Source organism: Mercenaria mercenaria, chromosome 7 (genome assembly GCF_021730395.1).
Source record: "Mercenaria mercenaria strain notata chromosome 7, MADL_Memer_1, whole genome shotgun sequence".
Lineage (NCBI taxonomy): Eukaryota > Metazoa > Mollusca > Bivalvia > Venerida > Veneridae > Mercenaria > Mercenaria mercenaria.
The window spans coordinates 35742693-35769839 of NC_069367.1; the positions used below are offsets into that span (position 1 = coordinate 35742693).

The 27147-nt window shown below is 33.6% G+C and overlaps 1 protein-coding gene across 3 annotated transcripts in view; it reads left to right on the forward strand.

Annotated features, from left to right (window-relative positions):
* The first annotated feature begins 946 nt into the window (after positions 1-946).
* LOC123554422 (Na(+)/H(+) exchanger beta-like) overlaps positions 947-27147 on the forward strand; it is a 133787-nt gene continuing 107586 nt past the window's right edge. For 2 of the 3 annotated variants that reach the window (XM_045344562.2, XM_045344564.2), the window contains exon 1: positions 947-1117. The gene's annotated coding sequence lies outside the window, so the exon portion shown is untranslated. The remainder of the gene's footprint in view (positions 1118-27147) is intronic. The other variant, XM_053548101.1, reaches the window with a different exon arrangement.

Here is a 27147-nt window from a genome sequence, read left to right on the forward strand (position 1 = left end):
TAACAGTTAACACATGAAAACGGTCAGTACGGTATTAATGTGTACTACTCAACTGGATATGAGCCGTGCCATGAGAAAACCAACATAATGGCTTTGCGACCAGCATGGATCCAGACCAGCCTGCGCATCCGCGCAGTCTGGTCAGGATCCATACTGTTCGCTTTTAAAGCCTATTGGAATTGGAGAAACTGTTAGCGAACAGCATGGATCCTGACCAGACTGCGCGGATGCGCAGGCTGGTCTGGATCCATGCTGGTCGCAAACCCACTATGTTGGTTTTCTCATGGCAAGGCTCATATGTATTAAAAATCATGGCATTTAATTGTGGCTGTAGCTCTACATACACTGTTAACCACTGGGTTTGTTAGAGACCCTCAACGGAAATATTTGGGGTCAGTATGATTAATTCGGGGGAGTGAGGGGTCGCTAGCCGAGTTCCCGCTTTTTATAATACCGACCCCACATATTTCCGTTGAGGGTCACTAACAAACTCTCTAATTGGTTTGTTTTATCGACCACATATTTTTAGCCAAGAACGATACGAAAATCTAACACTCCAAAAAACTAAAGGTGTTCACCACGTGACCACCTTTTATCTAGTGAAAATGTAGGAGTCTTATGTGAGGTAAAACAAAATTAATTCATATCTGTAGTAAAGATAGATGCATTTGATGTGAATTGTCTACGGTTGAAGTAAATATCTAAATATGCAATATTTTGTTAAATATTAGCAGTGGATATCTTTAACCAAAACACAAAGTACGCTTTTGGCATTTACCAGCCATACTGCTAACTGCAATACGGTTTAAACTTATTTTATGTACTGATGTCACGCAAACATAAAATATAAAACAATAGGACTGATACATAAAACAAATATCCCTTTAAGAATGTCAACTACGGAAACCCGCGCATCCGGTAAATATAGATTCAAATCTTTATTGGACTTGATATTATTGCGTTCGAACTTTAATGAATGAAGAAATATATTGATGTTTGTAATATAAATCATTCTGTTAATAATCGATATTCAATAGAATTAAACTACGTGCACAGTGGTTGAATATCTTATGAACTTTATAAACATTAAGGTGGATAAGTGGCATATTCTTGTTATGTAAGTTATTTACGCTTAATTTACTCTTTGCTGTAGTATCTATTTTCTTTTTTAACAATGTCATTTGCTCTAAATTGAAATTTTATTTTGACTACTATTTTCTTTTGCTATCATGGATATTGACAACAATATTGAAACCGTCTTGCAAGAAAAAATATGAATTTTTAATTGTAAGCTTAACATCATTGTGGCTATATTGAAGTAAGATAGATGTTCAAGCTTTCGAATATAATATGAGCCGCGCCAAGAGAAAGCCAGCATAGTGGCTTTGCGACCAGCATGAATCCAGACCAGCCTGCGAATCCGCGCAGTCTGGTCAGGATCCATACTGTTCGCTAACAGTTTCTCCAAATCCAATAGGTTTTGAAAGCGAACAGCATGGATCATGACCAGACTGCGTGGATGCGCAGGCTGGTCTGGATCCATGCTGGTCGCAAAGCCACTATGTTGGTTTTCTCGTGTCGCGGCTCATATACAGTTTATAAAAGTATGTTAAGATAGGGAAGACATTTTTATTTTGTAATTCGCACTTGCATTAAGACAACCTATATATTAGCATAAGTGGTATCAGTTAATGACAATCAATATTAATTACTAAACGTCAGACGTACTATCCTGGGGTTTAATTAAACGGTCAAAGATAATTCGTCTGTGAAAACGTTTTGAGTACATCTTATTTATGTATAAATATTATTTTAAAAGAACTATGCTCATTAAAGTGTCGGTTAAAACCATCTTCCAAAATGTCTTGCATAATTTTTTATACCCTAATGGCTATTCGCTCAGAAAGGCCAAATAGAGCCATTAACTTTAATCAACAGTCACATTTCTACAGACGTTTGTTACAGTTTCATAATATGGTGTGAATGTCCATATTATTTATAACGTTCACTTTTGACCTGTTTCTCACAATTGTTGGGAAATGCAAGTATCGTAGTTAGTTCAACTACTGTCTTAATTCAGCTATGTTTTTTTGTGATTTTACTTTTGCATGTGTTAGATATAAGCAACGTGCATTATTATGTAAGACTAAAAAATGATAGAAAAAAACACAACAATTTACTGGACTAAATGTTATATATCTAAAGGTGAAACTTTTGTCTAAGTGAAGTTAATTGTTCTGTATATATTATTTGTTATAAATACTGCTATGGTACGTTCATGTTAACTGAAACTTGATATTGTTAATATATAAGAAAATACCGATATATAACGATAAATAAAAACTGACCAAGATATTAAAACATTCTTAGTTTATATCGTTACCCATGTATACTATCGAATGATTTTTTTGGTATAAAGCGTGCATTATTACTTGTTCAAAAACATCACCCATTCATTATAAATGATATAGTTTATGTGTAATTCTCAGTGCCACTTTGGGAAAGGGAATGGAGATCTTACATTTTAGTTCAACGTTAAGACGGTCTCGTATTATTTGAGGTATCCAGAAAAAAATGCCAACATTGAACAAAAAAGTCAATTTTTATAAAGTATTTTCCTTAAAGGTTCTTAATGTCTTTTCCAGAAATGTTAACTCATTTCTAGACCTCTTATCAATATAGTCAAACTCGTTGACTCGAACTCGGGTAATTCGTACACCACCCTTCTCTTGAACTCGTCGTCAGGTCTCAGAAAAATCATTGTTTAATGAATTTTGTTCCATGGCTCGAACAACCGATAGCTTGAAAAAAAATTGCTGGTCCCGTCGAGTTAAGAGTTGACGAAGATCGACTGTATTATAAATGACTGATACAACAAACGCAAAGGGGTTTTCTTCTAAGTTTATTGCATTTAAGAAAAGGCAATAAGACCATATGATTTCAAAGCGCAAAATGTCCTACATTTAATAATGTTTCAGCACTAGGAAAAAGTGTCAGATATCAAAGCCCTGTGTGGTCCAAAGATGAAAATTATTCCGTATCATCACCTAGTGTAGTGTGAAAAAATGCCGACCTTTAGATAACACATGCATTTGTTTTAATCATTTCATATATTTATTTTTGTACATTACATATCTGTCTTTGAATATATATATAAATATATATAAAACATAGATAGGTCATGTTCACATTAGAGCTGTATATCTTACTGGATTGTTAACATATTGACCTGAACAGTTTGTGATAGTTACCAAGTTTATTGCAGTGAGCTAGATCTTGTTTGCAATACAGGTCATTGGTACATAAGGACAGTGTCAAGTACTTAGCGATCGTAAATATCTATGAATTTAAGACGCTTTTTAATAATAACTATTTCCAAATGAATCTTTTGTGTGTAAGGATAATGCTCTTGAGTGATAATATGTAACTGCATTTTTGAGCCAAAATTTTAAGGGAACGGGGGTTAACCCCCTCCTGACAGTGGAGTCACAGGGTCTTTCCCTTGTCATTTTTGAAATATAGGTATGAAATGGTGGTCCCTGCTGCATTTTTTGTCCAAAATTTGAGATACGTTAGGGGGTCATGCCCTCCTATTTAGGCGGTCAGAGGGTATCCTCACGGACATTTTTGAAATATAGGAATGATGACCTCTGTTGCATTTTTGGGTCTAAATTGTGAAACAGTATTATTCCTTTGCCAAAATAGTTGGGTTGGGTGCAACTTTGACGAGTATAGGTCACTTTGGGGGTTAGGAGTGGGTGGATGGCACTGCCATCGGTCCCGGCCCAGGACCCGGGCCTGCACAAATAGAAAAATAATTACGTATATGCGTTGGCCTAAATGAAGATCAGATTATTCACACGAAATACCCCCGTTAACACCTGTACCTCAAAATTTCGGCTCAAACATGCAGCATAGGCCACCATTTTATACATATATTTCAAACATTTAAAGCTGGAACGCCCTGACCCACCTAACATGAGGGGTTACTCCCTTCCGTACCTAACCCCATTAGGCGAGCCGATGCCGCCTTCATTCTTTAACTGTTGCCGCTCCCCGCACCTCAATGAAATATTTCTGGAACGGCGGGGCGAAAACACGACAACACGAAAACTCGACAAATACCTAATTTGTCGAGTTTTCGTGTCGGCGGGGCGAAAACACGGCAACACGAAAACTCGACAAATACCTAATTTGTCGAGTTTTCGTGTCGGCGGGGCGAAAACACGGCAACACGAAAACTCGAAAAATAATGTATTTGTCGTGTTTTCGTGTTGGCGGGGCGAAAACACCACAACACGAAAACACGATAAATACCTAATTTGTCGAGTTTTCGTGTCGAGGTGGGGTGGGCGGTGCGAAAACACGAAAACACGACAAATAAAGGGCGCCGACACGACATTATTTATACCCGCTAACACGAAAACTCGACAGATAAATTTGTCGTGTCAGCGCCCTTTAAACGTCGAGTTTTCGCGTAAAATCTGTCGTGTTTTCGATCCGCTGACACGACAACACGACATATTAGGTTTTTGTCGAGTTTTCGTGTTGTCGTGTTTTCGCCCCGCCAGCACGAAAACACGAAATGGCAGAAATTAGCCACCATAGTAGGATATTATGATATTGCACAATACGCTATAGTATTATGCAGTGCATTCAGACTTGAATAATTTACTATGGCGTAAATCACAAAGCGAATGTGTCAGTAATGATTTTATTGCAGAAATGGAGAAAAAGTACGTCCTGTTTGCAGACATCTTAAGGCTGTTATGATATTACACAATACACAATACACAGTAGTTTTATACATAGAATTACAATTTGAGTAATTTACAAAATACCTACGGCGTAAATCGCCAAAATGAATGTGTTAGTAATGCTGTTGTTGCAGAAATAGGGAAAAAGATGTCCGTCCTTTGCAGGCATCTTTGAGAAATTATTATATTACACAATATGCAAAAGTATTATATTTGAGTAACTTACACATGTAATAACACATTCTGCCACCCATGTAAGTCAATTTCTCTCAATGATTTGTACATTTATTAAAAAAAATTTGAAAATGGCTCTTCAAAATAATGCGAAAAAATGACTAAAAAACTGCTGCTGCTGTGTATTTTCAATTTTCGTATTTATAGTTTCCAGTGATATTTACACTTTTTTAAGTTTAAGGTGTAAATATCTTTAGTTTTATGTACATTATTATCATTTTTATAGTATATGGATGCCTGACTCTTGATCTTTTATCATTTTTGTGGGTGGGGTAAATGGAAGGTAATCCCAGATTTGCTTTAATTACTGATAGTTTTATGATATTTTCCCAATGTTTCTTGAAAATATATGGTATTTATATGATATTTGCCTTGAACTGATGCAGGTGTAATCTTAACATATATATCTATGATTTGAAATTCGACCATGTATCATCGTTGCCATGGTAACATCTTGAAGAAAATAAGAGAAAATGTTTCAATATTTGTTGTTTTGGTGTTGTTAATTTTTCACAAAATAACCAACCAGTAATCTATATTTTTATCCAATGCCAGTACCTAAAATTCAAGCTAAGAGAAGTAGAAATTTATATTTTAAAACAAGAGTGCCAGAATGTCACAATATACGCCCGTCACAGCAAATTCCTTTACTCTAGCACCAGTATTTGCACATGGAATTTTAATTTTGTGGTTGTTTAGTAATAATTGTAAGTCATTTGTTTTTCTAAGTCCAAAAAAATTCCTTAGCAGGTAGAGATGCCTTAAATGCACCTAAATTTTGAAAGTAACATCTATGTTGTACCACAGAAAAGTGGTCTTGTTTTTTCCCTACGGTCAGTTCTAAAAAAGCTACAATATAAGTTATTTATAACAACAACTAAGGGAAGATAATCTTAAAAAAAATCCAAAAAAAATTGTAAGTCCACACAGAAATCTTTACCAGGTAGAGATTGGTCAAAAAACACTTCATAATTGGATGTAGCATGCATGTTGTACTACAGAAAAGTGGTCTCGATTTTTCCCTACGACTAGTAATGAAAAAGTTACAATATAAGCTATTTAAAGTAACAACAAAGGGAAGTAATTCTAAAGAAGGGAACTGCGCATGACACTTTGTCTCATGATGGTGTATAATTGTGCCAAGTTACATCAAAATCCCTCCATGCATGAAGAAGAAATGCTTCGGACTAAGTCATTCTTGTATCTGACCTTTGGCCTCTAAGTGTGACCTTGACCTTTGACCTAGGGACCTGGTTCTTGCGCATGACACTCCGCCTCGTGGTGGTGAACATTTGTGCAAATTATATCAAAATCCCTCTATGCATGAAGAAGAAATGCTCCGGACAAGGTTTTCATTCTTGTATCATTTGACCTCTAAGTGTGACCTTGACCTTAGACCTAGGGACCTGGTTCTTGCGCATAACACTCCGCCTCGTGGTGGTGAACATTTGTGCCAAGTTATATCAAAATCCCTCTATGCATGAAGAAGAAATGCTCCGGACAAGGTTTTCATTCTTGTATCCTTTGACCTCTAAGTGTGACCTTGACCTTAGACCTAGGGACCTGGTTCTTGCGCATGACACTCTGTTTTATGATGATGAACAATTGTGCCAATTTTCATCAAAATCCCTCTATGCATGAAGAAGATATGCTCCGGACAAAGTCATTCTTGAATTTGACCTTTGACCTCTAAGTGTGACCTTGACCTTAGACCTAGGGACCTGGCTTTTGCGCATGACACTTCGTCTCATGATGGTGAACAACTGTGCCAAGTTTCATCAAAATCCCTTCAAGCATGTAGAAGATATGCTCCGGACAAAGTCTGTGGACGCCGCCCGCCCGCCCACCAGGGGCGTTCCCATAATACGTCCCGTTTTTCAAACGGGCGTATAAAAAGTGTACTAGTACTCGGGTATTTGAAATTGTAGATAATAGGTCGGGGTTATTGTTATTGTTGTTATTCTGATGAGCTTTGTATTATGAAAAAAAGTTATGTTAAGTAAGTTCTTTATCTTATCAAAGGACTGGAGTATGGCGTAAAATCGAAAAACAAATGTGTCAGTAATTATTTTATTACAGGAATAGGAAACAAATAATCCATCCTGTTTTAAGAAAAGATGAATAAATGTAAAAATTAATATTCAATTTGGTTACTTTTATCATATACCACTCGAAAGCGAAATTTATATTCGTCATGCGCCTGTTTTAACAATACAAGTTTATTTCGAATTTTTACGGAGAATGTACTGGAGTGCCCTCACATAAAGAAATCAACATGAAGCAATTATCCTAAATGATACTGTCAGTAATGTCTAGTTCCGAAGTTTTAGGCAGTTACATTAGTAAATGTTATTTGTGGTAAACTGTAGTTTTAAGTACATAGCACACGTACGTTTTCATATAGACTAGCCACTAGACTGATAATTAAGATATTTCTATGTTTTTTTTTTCTTTTTTAAATTCATAGAGACAAAAGCCATTCTATTCTAGAGATTTTCTAAGAGGATTGATGTTAAAATTATATATGATATTGGACATAGGATATAGACTGGCTCAGTTCACTACATGAAATCATAAAAATTATAAAAAAAATATATCATAGTCTAGGAGCTAGTCTAGTTTTCATACAGTATAGCTAAACTATACCAAGTTGAAAAATAGATCAAAAACTATACCAAGTTGAAAAATAGATCATGCCGAGGCTACAATATGGAACTTAGGACTGTATTACTTACTATTGTTTATGACTTTTTTTAAACGAAAAATATAAACAAAGCTTGACTTGGCTAGTGAATGGTTTAATTATGTGATGGGTATGTACCTGTACGTCAAGTTTGAATAAAATTACACAACCTGTGTGTCAGCTTTATATTTGAAGAATAGTTTGAAACTCTATTCGTATGATGCAAGTCGATGACATTACCAATATCATTGGCTCGGAAATTAGTATAATGATAAACAAATTGGCTCCGTTTGTGTTGAATACAGTCATGTACAATATTAACCTCAGTAGGAGAACTTATACGTGATAATGAAATAAACTAGTAATTCCATTTAAAGTGAACACTGTATTGTTGTATTTGTAAATTGACAAAGGGAATAGCTACAGACACCTGATTGTATTATACAAAAGCTACAGAACCTTGTTATTATGAAATTACGGGAAAATGTTATATGATATACAGTGTCAATTTGTCACTTTTGATTCGAGTTTAGATATGAGTTTCGTAACTGGCAATCAGGAAACTAAATTGGATTTCATTGTTAAGGTTTTGCGATAATGACGAAAAGAAAATTATTTTACGTGAATGTTTTATCTGTGACTAGACAGTATAATACAGCAATATCCGGAAGTTCAATTTCATTTCCCAGACAGCTTTAAGTCAAATGTTGCACAGGATAATCAAAGGCTCAATGATTTAAACAATAAGCATATGTATGTACTATCCAGCTCTGACAGTAATTGCAAAACGGTAAGTTGTATCAGTATAATATTCTAAATACATGCAATATTTTACATCAGTGTCCTACATAGTTTTCTTTATTCTTCTGATTCTAACATGGCTGGATTTGATTGCAAGTTAAACCATGAAAAAAGTCAAACTCTGTATATGCTGCGATAAACAATCGTTACGGTTGACGCGCGAACCGGTAAGAGAGCATAATGACGTCAATTATGACATCGAATTGCCAAAAAACGTCCGGTATATTACTACTTTAGCAAAATTGTCATCAAAACATTTCAATGACCAATTAAGAATGAAAACAATCAAGCCCTTCTTTTGGTCTATCGTCTAATTTAAGACGGCTCAGCGTTAACCTCTCGGGCGTTAACCTCTCGGATTAACGCCCTTTTGGTTCAATTCTTGTGCATCTGAACTCTGATCCGTGATAAATTTGACGACAAACCATTCGAAGTTATTGTTAGATTAAAGTAGGAACAATGTCAGCGAGATGCACAATTGTTCTGCTTGAGATTTGTCAAGAGAGATCATTTGGAGAGAAGTTATGACATGATTAAGCATTTCGCTCACTATATCATTATTGGTTATTCTGAAAGAGGAGCATTTAACTAAATTGAATAAGTTGTTTTAAGGCATTTAAATAATTAGGAGATATTTAAGAACTTTGTTATTGATTCAATGATACGAAACTGTAGACTATGGCCGAGAGCATCTTACTGCAGTAGCAGCTTGTTTGCATGAATAAAATTTACTAAACATTATATCTTTGAAATAGGTCAAATAAATGTTTTAGTGCTTTACAACACTGATGTCAGGTAGTTTTGACCGCATGGTTGATCTCGTAAATTTCCATGTAATATTTGATCTATAGACTACCTAATTCATTGCAATTGCGAAGGAAACATTATTTACAGACAATGTGATCCTAACATAGGATATGTTAAATAAGTTCGTTGCGTAAACAGAAAATGAAGTCATATGTGAGGTATGTTATAGCATCGTTGTTTCTTTTTGAGAATATGTCTGAAAATAAACGTCAAAGCAGTTACATTCTTATAATTGTATTAAAAACATATTAAAAACATATCTACTGATAAAAATGAAATTATAATCAGATTAGTTGATGAATTATATCAAAACATTCATTTTGATAACACTAAGTCTGCAATGTAAATGAACCTATTTATCTATAATTCAATTTCTGTGTTGTGAAGACTGTATTAAAAAGCAGTGTCAAACTATAGGTTTTCATAGAACCACAGAGACTAAAATAAACGTCCTCATCAGTGTCAGTGATTTGACCGATCTATTACAGAATCATAGCAAACTCGATTTTTAACAGTAAATGCTTAGTTCTAAGAAACCGCGTTTTGTATGTGGTCCAAATATATGTTGAACATGAGAAATTATATAAGTTAAATACATATATAAATAAGGCAACAATTTACGAGATACATTTTCCGCATGTAGCTGGAACGAAAACAGTAACATTTATTGAGGTTTGATGCAAAGGAAGCGCAGTGTGGAGAAACCATAACCCATTTGACAATCTTTTTCAAAGAATTGTCTGTTTCAACCTTTTTACCCACCTTTTACAACTTCAAATACACGTAGCATATGCAGATACACTACAATGTATACAACGGAAATTTTAACAAATGCTTGATGTTCAAGTTTTTTAACTTGCGTAGGTACAAAATCTTTACAATAGCTGCAGTGTAAAAATATTAGTCAAAACAAACTTTAAGGCACATTCATAGTTAAGTTACTTTCTATCATTTGCATTTAGCATGTTACAATGCTTTATAAAAGATTTGAACTATACTGTATATCCTGGTTATTTCTATTTGATTTTAATGAACTACTATCAGTTAAAAAAAACAACATTTTTTTGTGTTCAAAACTATGTGTCCTGGTGCTAGTAGAGACGCTGTAAATTTGTAACCCCTACGTATGGCGTACAAACTCTTATTTTCTCCTACGTAGGAGTGAGTTAAATGATACGTATAGGAATTATAGGAATGGGTAAGTCTTGCGTATTCCTTACTACAAATGTCTCTGCTTGCATCAAGAAGTTTCCATAGAAATCAATTATATGAGCCGTGGGAAAACCAACATAGTGCATTTGCGACCAGCATGGATCCACGGATGTGCAGGCTGATCGTGATCTACCCTGGTCGCAACGGCAGAATAAATCGTGTCCGGCATGATAAAGGTTAAGATTACTTATTATGAAGAATAATAAGTACTTAACTGTGAAAACGGAGGTGTTTCGTTAATTTTGTTACTTTTAATAGGGATTGCGTTATCCATGCCTATGCTGACAAAAATATGGAAGTGATATTTTGTATGTTATTTATACCTAAAGATATCTGTTACATATTAGAAAAGATCAAATACTATCAGATTTCATTATATAAATGACGAAAATTCGAAAATGTAAAAATGATACTCATTTCCTGTGAATTTTATTATATTTATTAAGTTCAATGTAGCTCATATTATACTTCAGTTCCCGCAGTTAAGGACGTATGCTAGAATTTGGTGCGAAAATTTTCCCAATAACAGAATTTCTTCATACTTTGGATATTGAAGGACAATCATCTAAGAAACAAAAAAAATGCAATAAAAATCATAGGTCACCGGTATCAAAAAAGAGTTATCTGCCCTTGAAAATGGCATTTCCCCCAAAAATGACGTTTTCAAGGGCAGATAACTCTTTTTCGAATCCGGTGACCTATGATTTTTATTGCATTTTTTTGTTTCTTAGATGATTGTCCTTCAATATCGAAAGTTTAAAGAAATTCTGTTATTGGAAAAATTTTCGCCCATCTCATATACAAGGAATTCTAGCGTACGCCTTTAAGGTAGTTCTGCACGTTTGGATCGAAACTTTTTCTACAATGTAGAATTTGATTAAACTCCAATTTTTCAAAACTTCAGAATATACCTAGAAAATTCAGCAAATAAAAAAGATAGGGTCGTGTGCTTGATTTTTTGCCAGACTGATTTGAAAAATTTGGACCTTACGCAATATTTCATAATGGGAGTCTATGTGAAAATCATAACTTTCATAACATTTTCGCGAATAGATTTTTTTCTACAATGTAGATTTTGATGAAACTTCTCACAGTTGTAAATAAACACACGGCCTATTATTTGGTGAAATAAAATGTATAGGTCTGTGTGCTTATTTTTGAGATATTTGACCATGATTAAAGAGAACCGGACATTTCACGTTGATTTTAAGACATTATTTTTAATATTTTAACGTACCATATGTTTTAATATCATATTTTGACTTTAGAAATATAGCAAAAGTGCCATTGTAATAAATTTACACACAGGTTTCGATTTATTTATAAACTGATTTTCATTTCCGTACGCCGAACCCAGGCTTTATTCTACGTTTTCCGGATAAATGACGTTACGCCATCACTTCCGGTTTTTCAAACGTGCAGAACTACCTTAATACTTCCCAGAAGCATTTAAGTTTTAGAAAAAATTTATTTCCCATGTAAAAGATAATGGTTGCCATTCAACGAAATGTGCAAGGAAAAATCAGTTCTCTAAATTCATATTTCCCAAAGGCCTGTAAGTTTCAGAAAAATCTTTTATTATTTCCTACTCAATAGATGATTGTCATTCAACGAATTATACAAGAACCAATCATATGTTTTGATGCAATAAGTACGGGATTTTCAATAATGGGAAAATACGTAGTTATTGCACATATATATGTAACACTTTAAAACATTATCATATTATACATCAGCGTCCTGAACTGGTATCTTCCAGTTAAAAATTTAGACATTTTAACTTTTCGTTTGGATTACTGAGAACTATACTTCAAAGGATGAAATAATTATTTTCTTATACAGTCATTGTTAATTACTTCAGATGCTTTGTAATTGCAAGGTTCATTCAGCATAAAGCAATATAACGTAAAAAGGATTTGCCTTCTAATAATTTTGATTAAATTGTGTTTACAAGCATTGTGTTTCAATAGTTTCGTCTGTAAAGTGTTCAGATGATCAGACGTTGATGGTCCCTAGAGACCGTTCTCTTTTCAGTTTAATTAGTGCAGTGTTAAGTTCCTACTAAGGATTTAATTTGTGTTGTTTGTATCCATTTCATCTTCAAAGAGATATAGTCATGCTGGGAATTGAACAATGACCATTTACTCCAAACTTTTATGATAAAACTGAAAGGTCCCTTCCTTGTTATTGTCCATCATAGTATTGGATTTTGGATTTTTCGTTCAATGAACTCGCTTTTAAAATAATGTCTGCGACATAACGGTTATAAAATTATATTTCTTTGAATGTTCATTACGCTTGAATTCATAAAGTCAGTCTTTACTTTTGATCAAATTGCTGCAATATCGGATAAGTTAACATAAATAATAGTAATAAATCTTGGATATAGCGAAATATATATTACTTTTAATGTAGTGCTTCTAGTTGCTCCGTTCTGCGGTTTGCGTACTTCACCCTACTTACTCTACTGCATTCACAGATCAATAACTAATTATCGCCTGTATAAGACAATGACAGAGGACTTATACATCAAGACTGATCTATAACATGGCAGAACAAACATTCTAAACTAATCAGAATGTTTCCAGCAAGACTGGTATTCTTTCTAGATAACTGTCTGATGTTTCTATATTCCTTATACCAGTATTTTACCATTTAAGTTTGTACTAAAATAAGACAGATACCTGTGGTGGCATTCAAGGTGTTTTTATTTGCAGATAACAAATCACTATATGTCCGTACTTACCTGACGGTGATTTTTTTTTGTATAGCACAGTATGCTTTCGGATTGTCCGACATTGTATAAAATATAGCTTATACACTTCTACAGACAACTTTCGCATGAAAATAATTCACTTTGGAATTAGATGTTCATTTGTGTGTTACTATGAGAAATGAATAAGCCATATAACTTATAAATTGTCTTTTTCTTGTGTACTATTCATATTACAACTGGCAGCAGAGCCGTTTGAACAAATATTTGTTGAAGCTCCGATGAGACCCAGAATACTTTTATTGACAACAACTAGAAAACTGTGACAAGTGTTTAAGCACAGTGTCGTGACCAAGATGTTCGCGCGACTGCGCAGCTGTGGGCAGTGACGTTAGGATTGATTGTATACTCCACCACCAAATCAAGTACCGGGCGTTAAGGCCCCGCCCTGGGCCTCCCCTCTATACTTGAAGATGGAGCGGTCCAACGTTGCCCCCGGAAGTGATAATAACAATCGTTTATATAGACAGATAAATTATTTACGTATATGAGCCCTGCATGTATTGAACAATGTCAGAGTGGTATAAAGAGCCAGGCCATTACCAATTAAGCTTCATTTCAGTCTTTACGGGCCGCCACAGAAAGTTACGAGATAAGTCATTAATTAGCTCTGGTGCCGTTTGGTGTAGGTAACTATGTAATGTTTGAATAGTGGTAGCTATGTTAAGTGGTATGTAGCCACGTTTGAACTTTGGAGTTGCCTTAATGCTGTCTGGTTTGGCAGAAAGCCTTCCTGTGGTTGCTGTCGCAAGACTTGCACGTATGGCTAAACCTGCAATTAGGGAAGAAAGGGCAATTGGCATGTAAAAATATAGTTGCAAGTTAAAGAAACACGGTTTGGTTAGAACTTCCCATCAACAAAAGTTTATATTAGCCTGTTTAGCGCGAAATGGTTTTTACTTTGAAAAGCTGTGTTGTTGGAGCCATTAACATACAAAACACTGTGTTAATCACCCCCCGTAGAAGTAGGGTTACCTTCTTTCAACTGGCGGAAATATTTGTCATATTTCCACCAAGTGCCAAACCGAGAGGCGATTTGGGTGTTTCTCAATACAAACACTCATGAAAGTCAAAAAGGCTGATAACGATGCCATTTAAACAGCAACCATAAATTCTAGCCATTTCAGCTGAACATATCAATTTTTATTTTTGTTCTCCTTTACGTTTGATACAGACGCGGATTGGCACTGGCACTGGTAAAATCCCTTAAATATCGTATAAGATGAATTTTGTTCTTTGGAATAAATCTAAGTTACAGCAAGAAATAAGTACAGGAAATGTAATTATGAAACAATTAAATATTGTTTACTTCACAGTTCTTAGTAGCATATTGTCCAGAAATAATGGAAAGGAAATTAATAAGACTTACATTGTCTAGACACAATGGAAAGAAAATTAAAGAGGCTTATATTGTCAAACTTGATATAGTCTTGTTTCATAAAGAAAACATTGATTTGATATCAATAAGATGCAGAGAAAGAGACACACAAAAAGGGGGAGATCGCGGTTTTTTGTTGTTGTTTTATTGCCACACTCAATCCTTTAAGAGTCACAAACATGCATATAATAGTTGTGTTGAAGAAAAAGGGGTGAATAAAATATAAATATACAGAGGTCAAGATCTTTATTAAAACTTAACATTATTAGATATCATAAAGATTTATTCGATAGGGTATGATAATGTAATTATTTTGTTTCCGTTTTCAGTTTCTTCTCTTATAACGTTTTTTGCTAGTATGTTAAGTTTTCATGTCTAATCTATTATCATTTAAGATTCATTTGTAAAAAGTAGTATACAATGATTACACTAACCGCATCTCACTAGACTTTTCGGTTTAATCAAATAAATCATATGACAGTTTTTCTTGTATATTGTGCTTTTGTAACCACAGATTAAATGTTACATCATTTTTTGTGATAATGACAGTTGTTTTGCTGAACATATTAGTTCTGATTTCTGGATCAGATCGTTTATCTTTACTTCTAATACAAACATATTTTGGCATTCGAAAAATCACTCAAATATCGTACAAGATGAATTTTATTCTTTGGTATAAATCTCAATTTCAAAACGAAATAGGCGTAGAAAATGTAACCATAAAACAACTCAATATTGTTTACTTCAAAGTTCTTAATAGCATATTGTCCAGAAATAATGGAGAGGAAATTAATAAGTCTTATAGAAAGGAAATTGAATTTATTGCCTAGACATAATGGAAGGGAAATTAATGAGACTTATATTGTCTAGACACAATGGAAAGGAAATTAATGAGGCTTATATTGTCTAGACATAATGGAAAGGAAATTAATAGAATTATATTGCCTAGACATAATGGAAGGGAAATTAATGAGACTTATATTGTCTAGACACAATGGAAAGGAAATTAATGAGGCTTATATTGTCTAGACATAATGGAAAGGAAATTAGTAAGTCTTATATTGTTTAGACACAATGGAAAGGAAATTAATGAGGCTTATATTGTCTAGACATAATGGAAAGGAAATTAATGAGACTTATATTGTCTAGACAAAATAGAAAGGAAATTATAAAGGTTTTTAACTTGACCCATAAACGTATCTAAGTCTTGTCAATTGAACTCAGTTCTGTTTGAATCTTAAGGACAGTTAGGATAAAAAGATTAAATTCTGAAACGAGATCAAGACAAAATAGTGCATTTTGCATATTTTGAGTAGTTTCGCATTTGTAAAAAAAAATAGAGCATGTATTGCCAATAATTGGAAACGAATGCCGTGCTTTTATTTGTCAAAATCTATGAATGAGCACAATTTCAGAAAAAATGTATCTGTTAATTGAATCTCTGTTTTTGACAATATTTCATTAACTTACTGCAAAACCTATCTAGAAAGATAGATAAAGATACGGTAATGTTTATGAACAACGCTAAGCAAAGTTAGGAAGATTGGGTGAAGTTAATAGCAAACTTGGTTTGATTGAATATGTTTATAAGATGCTAAAAAGATGCAACATCTATTGAAACATTCTTAAGAGCTTCAAACGCAATAACAACAGTAAAGTTTGAATGATCACCATTCCATAATATGACACTTTCTGTTCTTGTTGTTGTTGTTGCTTTTCTTGTATATTTTTGCTGTTGCTGTTTTCAAAACGAGCGTATTTAAGAGATAGTCGTCAGTCACAAAACATATCTTATGTATTGTTTATGTCTTAGACTAGTAGAAGTCGTAATATAAAAACATTTTAATGTTTATAAAGCATATTGCTTGATTTAAGGTTTTATATTGTGCGAATGGTAGAGACGCTCTATGCAATGGACTAGATGGTTGAATACATTGACGGAAAAAAATTACATAAGTAAATAATACCATAAAGATATCACCATTTTATTGTAAATTTGCAGTGCCAGACAAACTGGTCGTCTTAGAACACATTTTATGTTACCACATGAGAAACAAGAGAGAAACAAGTAGAATTTTGTTAATGTATTTTATGTTTTCAAAACAATTTGTGGAATTGTATTTACTGACCAATGCTACGCACAACTGATAAACCAAATATGATATTCAATGGGATAATCATGGCATTTCTGATGCAATGCATCTATTCCAATATTCAATTAAAATGAGGATTGAAGTAGAGCAGTGTGCAAATATGCATAGTTGATTAACGTGTTTTGAATAATGCATTACGTAAACAACCATTGCATTATTTTTATGACAATCATTGTATAGGAAGGTGAGCCATGTATATGTTTGGTAAGATATAAATATATTGCATAAAAGGAATAAGATGCAAAATTTCACTGGTAATAGCATTATTTCACTTATGCCGGCTCAGTATTGACTATTGTGTCTAGATATGATCATGTATACATAACGTGTAACATAGATTCACGTACGGAAATAATAAAATAAAAAGATACGTTTTAACAAACTCACGAACTTGGTTATAAGTTACATGAAATTTAACATGCAATCGAGTCTGTTACTTGTTCTACCCTATAAATATATTCTGGTAAAATAGTAAAATATTAGCAAGGGTCTATTTCACTTAAGTTCATTAGTTTTATTCTAGTAAGTTCTCTCCTAAGTATCTACATGTTAAATGGAATCCAACTTGTATCAGTTTTATGAAAAATCTGTCTCATTTCTCGGTTCAGGTTCCAAGAATAGCCAAATGGTTAAAATGATTTCTAGGAACAATTTACTCCTAAGTTTTATCTTTGTCCTAAGAAGGCTTCGTGGAACGGACCCAATGACAATATGATAAATCTTTTATCACAACGAAACATTCCTGCTTTTACTTTGTTACATACATCAATAAGTTCCACCAATAATTTTTAATAGTATGACCAGTTTCAGAAAATTTGAAATTAAGAAGAAGATATATTTATCTCGAGATGTTAATATTTGTTCTTTTACCATGTTAAAATAGTTGTACACGTCGCTTTGTTTCCGAGTGTCTTTTTATCAGCTCTAACACTTACCAAATAAAATAATGTTTCAAATACACTCATTTAGGACTGAAATATTTTGGTAACTGTTAAAATGAAAATTTCCAAACCGAGACAATAAGAAAATATTAATGTATTCTTTAAACTGTTAACAATTATATAAATCTATTGTGACAGCCCTACCTTTATAATTCAACTATAACATAAAGTTTTAAAAGACTGATTGATCTAAAGTTCATTTGTTTTATATATATATATATAAAACATAATGGGACGGGTTTTCAGCTAGTGTTCGGTATGTTTATGATCGATATCTAAAACAGTTATTCAGTGTGACTTATTTATATAGGATTGGTAAAATCTCTATATGTAAGTTGACTTTTTTACGCTGAAACGTTTCTGATCAACTATAACTTTTAAAATGTATTTAGGCAGCAATTAGGAAACAGTTTAATCATATTTCATTCCTTACAAAAATATATACATGTATACATAGTATACATATTATATCGTTTGTACATATATGTTACAAAAATGCTCCCCAAATAGCAAAAACTGGTTTTTCCTATTTGATGTTTTAGCAATGGCAGTGAATCAAAGATATACAGTATATGGTACTTTATTAGTTAATAGAAACAATATTTCAGCTACAAAAATGTATATCAATCATGTGTAGTTCGTGTAAACGAACATAACCATTACTAATCGTAATATAATGACCGATTTCATTATAACGAAATTCGATTAGCTTATGAAATAAACAAACAAGTCGTGTAAAATATTTGAAAAAGAACCTGTAAAGATGTATGTAGTCATGAGGTCTTGCCGGTAGTACATTGTTCCAGCTCACATGTCAAGGCAATGTGTATTGGTGTGGAAATAATAGAAACGCAATCGAAAATTAAAAATTACATTAATATGGTTACATCTGTCTGATGACCTTGTTAAACATTACATTTAAAAAGACGAATATGTATCTAAAGTAGGCTCTTTTAATTTCTATTCTACCACACATATACACGTAATGCTCAGCCAAAATGGCCTTTATCAATATAACGGCTGACCTCTAGACAAGATGTCCATTTTGCTTTGAGATACTATGATCTGTATGTTTAGGTCACTGCAAATGGAATCATGAATCACAGCATAAACGTAAAACAAACAGAAATAAATAATAAATATCGGGATGGATTTTACACTTGTCGTATACCAGCGCTGCACTATTTAATATCACTTTATTCATTTTTTGTTAACAATAAACATACCTTTATTATGGCAAATGAAATAGTCACTTTCGTAAATATTGGCCTTAATGTTTAATAACTTAAAGGTAATTATCGCTTCTTACATTTGTTTATTAAAGAAATACTTAATTCTTTAACTTCAGTTTCAGCGACGCTTACTATAAAATTAGTTTTGCTGTAGTGAAGATGATCGCTGTATTCCCAGACAGTCGCATGCTTGTTTTTCTATGATATACTTCACGTTTGCATAAGACTGAAAGTCATTAAACTGGGCAATGTATAAAAAAAATCCTTAATTTAAATATATAATCTCAAATAAACGGCGAAATGGTAATCTTTTGCCTTCCGGTGAATAGGACAGCACGTATCCATTACTCATGACACGGGCTAATTTGTTTTTAGGATAAGTGCTGTTTGGCTCAGAAATTATCAGACACATTCGTGTAGACACTGTCATTTAAAAGAAATGACAATCCGCAAAACGCAACAGGACTATTCAAATATTTTTCCGACATGAAACAAAATAGATGTCGTATATAATTTGGCACATTTAACGCTTCAAATGTTGTTTTAAAAGGACAGGTAGACCAGAAGAGCATAAGAGAAATAAAATTTGATTGCATAGCAAATATATCTACTGCAGAAGAGGAAACAATGATTTTTATTGATGAAGTGTTTTTGAAATTATGTAAATATCATTATCAAAGAATGGATATTCCATATAGGTCTTATAATTCCTCTTTTTTTTACATAGTTTCTTAGAATAGAAAACAAATGTTTCATTTATAACCGGAAGAGTACAACAGCCTTTTTGTACTAGAACTACAACTGAATCTTCATTTGACGTTTTTTATAGAACCTAATCAGGTTTATTGCCATAATTTAAAAACTAAATTTAGCTAGGGTAATATAAAATATTTCGCTCATAAATTGTTGGACAATACTTTTGGGAATAGATGACATAAACATTATGTCAATAATGTTGTTCACATAGTATATATTATTTGTTGTTTTACCACAGGGACCGAGAGTTTCCTACAAAAAACTGTGAACACAGTGTTACACCACTCTTGTAATGCCAACAAAAATGCTTAATGTAATAAATCAGGTATGTCTGGCATGCCATTGTAAATATTGAAGATAGGTTTGGAAGTAAGAATATAAACGTTTTTGTCTTTAACTGTCGGAACAAACGTGAGCCTGTTGGATTTGCAAGTTTATATTCGCAGCAATTTTCTCCTATTTAGATTTTATGAGCAACTGCAATATATTACAATATTGCAATTCTATCGCTTATACAGTTCGGAATTCCATTCTGATAGGCGAGTACAATGAGAGACAAATTGATACGAGCTAATGGATATAATCTCAGTTATTGCGCAAAATGATTATCTGTTTGCACTAAACAATGCCGTAAAACCCTTAACAATTCATTTCCGATAGATTTAACTGTCATGATGTAACGGAAGAGGAATAGAAATGCATTATAGACATATGTGTGAATGTTCGGAACCACATTTTACAAAATATGCACATCTCATGCGGTTATTAACCCTTCTCGTATCTGACATATGTATATAACAGCTTTTTGCTTAATATGTTTCCGATACTTATCATACAGCCATTTAGACTGAAACAAAATATTATGTGATTGATGAATTAATAATTGTAGTAAACCTTTGTAGTATCTTGTATAAAAATCTCCCAAGCTAAAGAAAATTAACAAGAATTAAATAATACTCATTTTCTCAAAATTAAGAACCAAATTCATTTCTGCTTGTCCAATAACTGATGAATGTGATAGTTTCTGAAAACAAAATCGCGGGCAATAACTTTAAATCTATCGTAACGGTTATATATGGTGTGAATACAGTTCCGCTGTAATATCATAAATGATACTTAAATATCATATTCCCTGTTGAAACTTAATGACTATACCCCCAGAAACAAAGTACATGGGGCTATTTTGAAGTCATGCATTCCCGTCCGTGCGCCCTTCTTTGATTTTAAAATCAAGGAATGATACATGATCCATTGAAATATCATAGGTGAATCTGAAAGGTATAGGGAGATGGATTATTAGTTTTTCTTTCTTTTTTGCCCAAATCAGTGTGTGACCATATAACATTATATAACCATTCTCTTAGCCTATATCTTTGAAAGAATTTCGATTTCCACAGAATTAATTGTAAAGGTCCTACGGTAATAATGCTTGAAATAAATCATATACGCTGAAGCCATTGAGAACGCACCGTCTTGTTCATAATAGCTAACTAAAGATTGCTTAATTGCTTAGTATACACTAAAAGTTAAAAAAAAAATAAGATGGGCAGTATTATAAAACTAAGCACGCAAGTTGTAATTTACTTTATGTTCCACTGAGGTGCTAACGAGCAAGTTAAAGGTGTGAAATATCTACAGAAGACATCTGAAGTTCAGGCAGACGGTTGTATTACTTCAAGATATAATAATTACATGAATTTCTCAAATTAAGAATAATTACAGTTTTTCCACAACCTTTGCACTAGCCGAAATTTTCTTTAAAAATTGAACTCTTAACGAATTAACCATAGCAAATTCATTGATTCATTGTACGAGAACATTCTGTGCATTCTTATGTATGTTTATTGAATTTGCTTAACTAGTATTTAAATTGTTTATTCTATCAAAGTCCTTTGGAAATCTCTGTGCAGTTTATTGTTTGTTTAATTTATCACATGTGTTAATTTGTTACATGTGCGCATGCCATTGACATGACATATGAAATTGAAAATCAAGATATCTGCAATAAACAGTATTTAATTTACTACACGTTTTGTCTCAGCAAGAAAATCAAACTAGCCTGATCATGATATTATAGCAGATAAAAGACGAATGTTATACAAATGTTGATACTTCAATGTAAAATTTCAAACTATCGCACTAAATCGATACCAATAATCGCAAACATGCCGTTGTGAGAATTGTAATAAGAAATGTAAAGTTGATACGATTTAAAGCAATACAAACACAGCTATAGACGTGTTTCTCTTATTGTCAACATTTTGCGGGGAAACCAATTCGATTGTTATATCTACACAATATGAGATGTGGTAATATAACCGTTAAATTGTACAAATTCTGCAATATCAAAGATACCATAAAACTCTCTGTCAGGTGAGGTTTTTGCGGCACTGGCAATTCTGAAGAACATTTGCAAGACGATGTTATTGTATTCTCTTGCCTGAAGGTATGGGGCAAAAATTCGGTTCTCTTATGATCAAGTTGACCTCACAGAGTATCTTATTGTGTTGAGATTACAAAATCCACTCATACAACAAACGCATTTCTTACGAACAACGGTACGAACAAAGTATTGATAATTGGATAATAGAATGGGAATTTGTTATATAAGCATTATGAGAACAATCAAGTGTTAGACAAATATGCTGGAAATAACGATTTAGCGCTTACTGATGTAAAAGAATCTTTTGTTCACACGTGGTAGGAACCAATTTATGTCAATCAACATTGGAAGAGGCACTTTTGTTATTAGTACCCATTTGTACAGAACATATTATTACAATGTACATGACTTCTTTTATAAGTCGCCGGCTCAGAGATTCTGTTCTACGACCGGTCTATATTCAACACATGTTTAAAATAAAACTGTGAAAATCAATTTCTGATGTCATGTAAAAATAAATGAAAAAAATAAATGGCTTGCCTGTCAATTAAAAAAAAATACGAGTACCTGATGCTTTTTTGCCACGTAGGCTATTTTAACTGATGTAAATTATTCGTATACAACTCCATTGAGTGGTACAATTTCTTGACTTAATTAATTTCCTACGCAACAAATCAAAGCCGTATACTGATAGTTTCAGGAAGAGCAAATTATAATAGTCCAATATAGGTAAAACCAATTTAATCCATTGCTTTTCACAGCTTGTTGGGTGTTTATTTTGAATCTGTCAGGAAACCCGTGCGCTATAATTTTGCACGTATGTGAAGAGATCATATTAGGCTTATTTTTTGTACATGAGCAACTGTATTATCTGATGTTCTTCTAAAACATGCACTGCAAGTATCATTGTCTAAATGCTTTCTGATGCTATTAATAATGCATTGACTAAGATGAAATCGTTATTTTCAAATGAAAACGTCAGCAGCAAGTAGTTCAAATATGTCGTGTATGAAATGCGTTTTCATTGAAATTGTGTTGTTATTATAGAAACATCTTACGGGTTTGCCTTTCATACTGTTTCGGTCATTATATTTTTAGGCAGGATCTGCCTGAAAATCTGTATGTACACTCATGCACAATTATAGCTTTAACATAATAATATTACCCAGTCATATAAGATGTCCTTCTTCGGCGAACATAATAACCTTAAATATGTTTACCTGATTGAAATGGAGTGTTGTGCTCCCGGATTCAAAGGTAAAGGATGTAGGTCAATGTATCGTTAGATTTTGTTTGGGCAAGCTGTAACTTGGATATGCAAGGAACAATGCTTTTGCTTCCATTCCGTCAGTTAAAGCCGTAAACACTTTACTGAAAGTTTAGAAAGAATTCAAATGTACAAATGTCTCATATTTGTAGACATCATTATGTATAAATATTGTATATTTATTTACTTTATTTAGACTGAATTTATTTTAATGAAGCAGTACTAAAAGTAGACACGGACCTATGGTGTTACAGCAAAAATATCTAGCCACGGAAAAATGGACAGGAGATAGGTACCCCTGCCCGATTTTTCTGGCAGTCGTTCAGATATGACGTTTAATCGAGATCTCAAAATAAAAAGATATGAATAGTTATTTTTTCTTAAGGTTACTATGTGTGCGTGTTTGCGAGGGTGGGTGTGCCTGTGTGCATGGAGCCTGCGTGTGTGATATTTCATAGAAAGGCTTTATTTTCCAGGAAAATATCAAATAAAGTTAAAAATGTCAGAGGAAACTAATTCCGAATCAGCTTGTAAGTAATTAAGTATAAGAAACTGATAATTTGTGTAAAAAACTGTTTTAATACAAGCTGAAATTTTATGACATCGTTCTACCTTCAATCGGGTATATCATATGTCTTTCGATTTTAATGTGTGTCGGTATACAATTGTTCATTAAATGGTTTCAAACCATCAATAACGTATGACGTATTTACAAGTGCAGTACAAGTGCAGCGAGTATCATCGGCTGGCAATATATGAGACCATCCAATCAGATATCTAAAGTTCTGTCAGCTATGCAAAATCAACTTGAAGAAAATGAAAAATGTTCTCCGTAATCTTGTTGCCGCGATATCCCACATACTACATGATTTTTTTCTATTTCCTGTTCCTAGTATTGTATTGTGCGTGTTAAACGAGATGGAAATATTCTAATACAATTCTTATTTTATCAATTTCATTGCCATTCCATTCGATAACTTCTTTATCTTTTATTTACTGTTGTCTGAGATGGACATTATTGCCTTTCATTTCAAATAAAATATCAGTGATGGTATGTCAGTGTTAGGACAACGCATGTGTTTTCGTGTTTTAACATCTACAGAGTCCCGAGGGATTGGTAGGTGCCCGGTAGAGCGAGGGTACCAAAGTATCCCGAGGGATTCTGAAGATGTTATAACACGAAATGAACGTGCGCTAACGCTGTTCTAGCATAAAAGCATCAAAATTCATAAATGAATACATTGTCACTCAACGTCACTACAGGAACGTCTGGGTTATTTTTTACGTTGACGTCATTTCCTTTTGAATTATCCGTTTTGGGCCGAATGACGTTTACGATTTGCCACGGAACGCGCATATATAAAAAGGTGTTTTTAACAGCAGGTGAGCGCGAGAATCTCTCTGTTGATACACGTTTTCTGTCCTGTTAAAACACCCCAAAAAGTGACAAGAGCAGCGGTTTTATGCTAGAATTTAATGTAACATCTGTTAAACAATGTTATAATGATATTATATTATTTACAATGTAATCGGTCCCAACGTTCATGGTTCGTGTTTAAGGTGTAACTGAATGATGTCTTTTAAACCGTTATTGTCAGTGTTATTGTTGTTTTGTTTTTTGCTTTTCTACTATTAGTACATGTAGTCAATCTTAATTTGATTCGCACCATATGAGCCGTGCCATGAGAAAACCAACATAGTGGGTATGCGACCAGCATGGATCCAGACCAGCCTGCGCATCCGCGCAGTCTGGTCAGGATCCATGCTGTTCGCTAATAGTTTCTCCAATTCCAATAGGCTTTAAAAGCGAACAGCATGGATCCTGACCAGACTGCGCGGATGCGCAGGCTGGTCTGGATCCATGCTGGTCGCATACCCACTATGTTGGTTTTCCCGTGGTACGGCTCATATGTCAGTTTCTGCATAAGTTTGCAGAAACTTGTGAATGCTCACGTTTTTCTACTTCAGTAGTTTCATAATGAACTCATTTTGTTAAATCTCCATATAAAACAGCCAACAATCTACATTTGTTCAAAGAGAAGTGTACACTGAGCGTAACGTATGTTACACAGGAACCTATTTTCTATCTTTTTCACAATAGTGGCACTTGCATCAGAGAGTACGTTGTTCAGATTTACAATATCAGACAATTGTTATATTTACAGCGAAAGAAAAGCTTTCCGCATAACTTAATGAAATTGGCTTTGACATATCCTACCAATAAAAACCATTGTATTTAACGCTGAAAAAGAAACAGGATTTATGCCAGAAAAAGACAATGTAGAAAGAAACTTACTAAATAACTAGGGCTTAGTGTAAAAATACGTAAATATAAACAACAATTAGTATGCAATATCAGTATATTAGTAAGAGTCCAAACTACAGTAGAATATTCAATATTAAAGGCATTAATTTCTTCTGAGTATTGTTCAATATTTGTGCATCTGTTATGTCGGGGAAGAACAACTTTGTGGTTAAGCATAAAAGATAAACATCTGTCTTTGGTAGCCTTTGAAATAATATCATGTGTTACATACCTGTAGAAAGTAAGGGTTATGCCTCACGTACTCGCAATCGTAATTGTGATTAATTGGAGGTATAATGAATCAATTTCTTTTTCTGAATATCTGGATTTTATACATAATATAATGTACACAGTCATCATTCGTGCTTCCCACTTAATTTCCCATTTAGTGGCACGTATACAAAGAAACCCTTAATTATTTTTATGATAATACTAGTTGAGAGAGAGCGCATATCTATACAGATGACATTTGTATTACATTTTTAAAATCAGAGATTGTAGTGATAATATGTCTGTTATGCATATCATTTCTATTAGCTTGTTCTTAATCCAGGAACAGCAAACACATAAAGAGAAACGAATCAGTTAATACACAGGAGATATTGTTTCAATTATAATCAACGAGACATTGCTGTCTTTTTGAGTCAGCGTGACAGCAAACATGAAATATTTGAGCCGTGCCATGGGAAAACCAACATAGTGGCTTTGCAACCAGCATGGATCCAGACCAGCCTGCGCATCCGCGCAGTCTGGTCAGGATCCATGCTGTTCGTTAACGGTTTCTGTAATTACAATAGGCTTTGAAAGCGAACAGCATGGATCCTGACCAGACTGCGCGAATGCGCAGGCTGGTCTGGATCCATGCTGGTCGCAAAGCCACTATGTTGGTTTTCTCATGGCGCGGCTCATTTATCAATTTTAATGGCAAATCCTGTTTACGTTTTACAAAAAGCACTTTTTCAGTTGCTGAATGTATCAACGGTATTGCCAAATGAGCTAAACTAAAATTTATTAGTCTCTGGTGTTTACGATTTAAGTCTTAATGCAAATGTTGTTGACATATCTGATCTTAAATCGTTTCCTAAATGTAAAGGAGTAAAAACAAAAAAGAAAAGACATATATAAACACCATCTCGTTTGATATGTCGAGATATTTCTGTGAGGATCCATAAGAAAGTATTGTTTCTATATGAACATCGTTTTTTTTTGTTAGTGCCTAGATGGGAGAAACTTTAAAACACACGCTTGCATACAGTTTGTACTAACAGAAATATAGTTGTATTTCGTCGACATCCGCTTCTCGATTGGGTAAGCCTTTGCATCGGATATTATACATAAATCAGTTTTGCTTCTTTTGCGAATTTATGCCACCTTTCAGACTTTGCATTTCTAAGTTTTTGTTTGTAAGATGCGGTCGCAGTGGGAATATATCGAAACAACACAAAGATGTTAATTCCATTTCTGT